Source organism: Pseudophryne corroboree, chromosome 1 (assembly GCF_028390025.1).
Source record: "Pseudophryne corroboree isolate aPseCor3 chromosome 1, aPseCor3.hap2, whole genome shotgun sequence".
Taxonomy (NCBI): Eukaryota; Metazoa; Chordata; class Amphibia; order Anura; family Myobatrachidae; genus Pseudophryne; species Pseudophryne corroboree.
In genome coordinates, this window is record NC_086444.1 from 658,454,381 (window position 1) to 658,458,712 (window position 4,332).

The window sequence follows — 4,332 nt, forward strand, 5'->3', positions numbered from 1 at the left end:
CCCTAACCCCTAACCCTAACCCTAACACGAACCCTAACCATAACCCAAACCCTAACCCTAACCCTAAACCTTACCCTAATACGAACCCTAACTCTAACCCTAACCCAAACCTAATCCCTAACCCTAACCATAATACAAACACTAACCCTAAACCCTAACCCTAATACGAATCCTTACCCTAACCCTAATATGAACCCTAACACTAATACGAACCCTAACCCCTAGACTCTAACCCTAAACCTAATACGTACCCTAACCCTATAACCCTAACCCTGACCCTAAAACCCTAACCCTAATATGAATCCTAACCCTAACCCTACCATAACCATAACCCTAAATCCCTAACCCTAATTCCCAAACCCCGAACCCTAACCCTGAGCCTAATACCCTAACTCTAATACCCTAATACACTAATCCTAACCCTAACCTAATAACCCTAACCCTAAAACCCTAACCCTAACCCTAATACCCTAACCCTAACCCCTAACACGTACCCTAACCCAAACCCAAAACTCTAACCCTGATCCTAACCATAACCCTAGAGCCCCAATCTCTATCTCTAACCCTAATACGAACCTGAACCTTAAACCCTAAACCTAATACAAACCCTAACCCAAACCCGAAACCTGATACGAACCCTAACCCTAGCCCTAACCCTAATACGAACCTTAACCCCTAACCATAACCCTAACACGAACCCTAACCCCTAAACCTAATATGAACCCCTAAATCCAAATCCCTAACCCTAACGCAAATCCTAACCCTAACACGAAACCCTAGCCCAAACCCTAACCCTTAAACCCTAATCCCTAACCCTAACACTAACCCTAACCCTTTCACGAACCTAACCCTAACCCCTAATATGAACCCTAACCCCTAAACCTAACCCTAACCTTAACCCCTAACCCTAACACGAACCCTAAACCTAACCCAAAACTCTATCCCTAATCCTAACCCTAACTCTAATACGAACCCTAACTCTAACCATAACCCTAACACGAACCTGAACCCTAACCCTATCTCTAACCCTAACCCTAATACAAACCCTAACCCTAATACAAACCCTAACCCTAGCCCTAACCCTAAAACGAACCCTTACCCTAACTATAACCTTAACCTTAACACGAACCCTAACCCTAACCCTAATATGAACCCTAACCCAAAACCCTAACCCTAACCCAAATATGAACCCTAACCCTAAAACCCTAACCCTCACCCTAATACGAACCCTTACCCTAATCCTATTATGAACCCTAACCCTAATACGAACCTTAACCCTAACTCTAACCCTAAACCTAATACGAACCCTAACCCTAATAACCCTAACCCTGACCCTAAAACCCTAACCCTAATATGAATCCTAACAATAACCCTAAACCCTAACCATAACCATAACCCTTAATCCCTAACCCTAATAACTCTAACCCTAACCCTAAGCCTAATACCCTAACCCTAACTCTAATACCCTTATACCCTAACCCTAACCCTAATAACCCAAACCTTAAAACTCCAACCCCAACCCTAACCCTAATACCCTAACTATAAAACCCTAATCCTAATACCCTAACCCTAACCCCTAACCCTAACACGAACCCTAACCCAAAACCCTAACCCTAACCCTAATCCTAACCCTAATACGAACCCTAACTCTAACCCTAACCCTAATACGAATCTTTACCCTAACCCTAATATGAACCCTAACACTAATACGAACCCTAACCCTAACTCTAACCCTAAACCTAATGCGTACCCTAACCCTAATAACCCTAACCCTGACCCTAAAACCCTAACCCTAATATGAATCCTAACCCTAAACCCTAACCATAACCATAACCCTAAATCCCTAACCCTAATTCCCAAACCCCGAACCCTAACCCTGAGCCTAATACCCTAACTCTAATACCCTAATACCCTAATCCTTTCCCTAACCCTAATAACCCTAACCCTAAACCCCTAACCCTAACCCTAATACCCTAACCCTAACCCCTAACACGAACCCTAACCCTAACCCAAAACTCTAACCCTGACCCTAACCATAACCCTAATACGAGCCCTAACTCTATCTCTAACCCTAATACGAACCTGAACCTTAACCCTATACCTAATATGAACACTAACCCAAACCCTAACCCTGATACGAACCCTAACCCTAGCCCTAACCCTGATACGAACCTTTACCCTAACCATAACCCTAACCCTAACACGAACCCTAACCCTAATCCAAATCACTAACCCTAACGCTAACCCTAACCCTAATACGAACCCTAACCCAAACCCTAACCCTTAAACTCTAACCCCTAACCCTAACACTAACCCTAACCCTAACACGAACCCTAACCCTAATATGAACCCTAACCCTAAACCCTAACCCTTACACGAACCCTAACCCAAAACCTTAACCCTAACTCTAACCCTAATATGAACCCTAACACTAACCCAAATCCCTAACCCTAATCCTAACCCTAATATGAACCCTAACTCTAACCCTAACCCTAACCCGAACCTAACCCCTAACCCTAACCATAATACGAACCCTAACCCTAATTCAAACCCTAAACCTAACCCCTAACCCTAACACGAACCCTAAGCCTAACCCAAAACTCTAACCCTAATCCTACACCTAACCCTAATACGAACCCTAACTCTAAACCTAACCCTAACACGAACCTGAACCCTAACCCTATCTCTAACCCTAACCCTAATACAAACACTAACCCTAATACGAACCCTAACCCTAGCCCTAACCCTAATACGAACCCTTACCCTAACTATAACCTTAACCTTAACACGAACCCTAACCCTAATATGAACCCTAACCCAAAACCCTAACCCTAACCCAAATACGAACCCTAACCCTAAAACCTTAACCCTAATACGAACCCTTACCCTAATCCTAATATGAACCCTAACCCTAATACGAACCCTAACTCTAACCCTAAACCTAATACGAACCCTAACCCTAATAACCCTAACTCTGACCCTAAAACCCTAACCCTAATATGAATCCTAACCCTAACCCCTAACCATAACCCTAAATCCCTACCCTTATAACCCTAACCCCTAACCCAAACCCTAACACGAACCTCCCTAACCCTAACCCAAAACCTAACCCTAACCCTAATCCTAACCCAAATATGAACCCTAACTCTAACCCTAACCCGAACCTAATCCCTAACCCTAACCATAATACGAACCCTAACCCTAAAACCCTAACCCTAATACGAATCCTTACCCTAACCCTAATATGAACCCTAACACTAATACGAACCCTAACCCTAACTCTAACCCTAAACCTAATACGTACCCTAACCCTAATAACCCTAACCCTGACCCTAAAACCCTAACCCTAATATGAATCCTAATCCTAACCCTAAACCCTAACCATAACCATAACCCTAAATCCCTAACCCTAATTCCCAAACCCCGAACCCTAACCCTGAGCCTAATACCCTAACTCTAATACCCTAATATTCTAATCCTAACCCTAACCCTAATAACCCTAACCCTAAAACCCTAACCCTAATACCCTATCCCTAACCCCTAACACGAACCCTAAACCTAACCCAAAACTCTAACCCTGATCCTAACCATAACCCTAATACGAGCCCTAACTCTATGTCTAACCCTAATACGAACCTGAACCTTAACCCTATACCTAATACGAACCCTAACTCAAACCCTAACCCTGATACGAACCCTAACCCTAGCCCTAACCCTAATACGAACCTTTACTCTAACCATAACCCTAACCCTAACACGAACCCTATCCCTAACCCTAATATGAACCCTAACCTTAATCCAAATCACTAACCCTAACGCTAACCCTAACCCTAATACGAACCCTAACCCAAACCCTAACCATTAAACCCTAACCCCTAACCCTAACACTAACCCTAACCCTAACATGAACCCTAACCCTAACCCTAATATGAACCATAACCCCTAACCCTAAACCCTAACCCTTACACGAACCCTAACCCAAAACCTTAACCCTAACTCTAACCCTAATATGAACCCTAACACTAACCCAAATCCCTAACCCTAATCCTAACCCTAATATGAACCCTAACTCTAACCCTAACCCTAACCCGAACCTAATCCCTAACCCTAACCATAATACGAACACTAACCCTAATTCAAACCCTAAACCTAACCCCTAACCCTAACACGAACCCTAAGCCTAACCCAAAACTCTAACCCTAATCCTACACCTAACCCTAATACAAACCCTAACTCTAAACCTAACCCTAACACGAACCTGAACCCTAACCCTATCTCTAACCCTAACCCTAATACAAACACTAACCCTAATACGAACCCTAACCCTAGCCC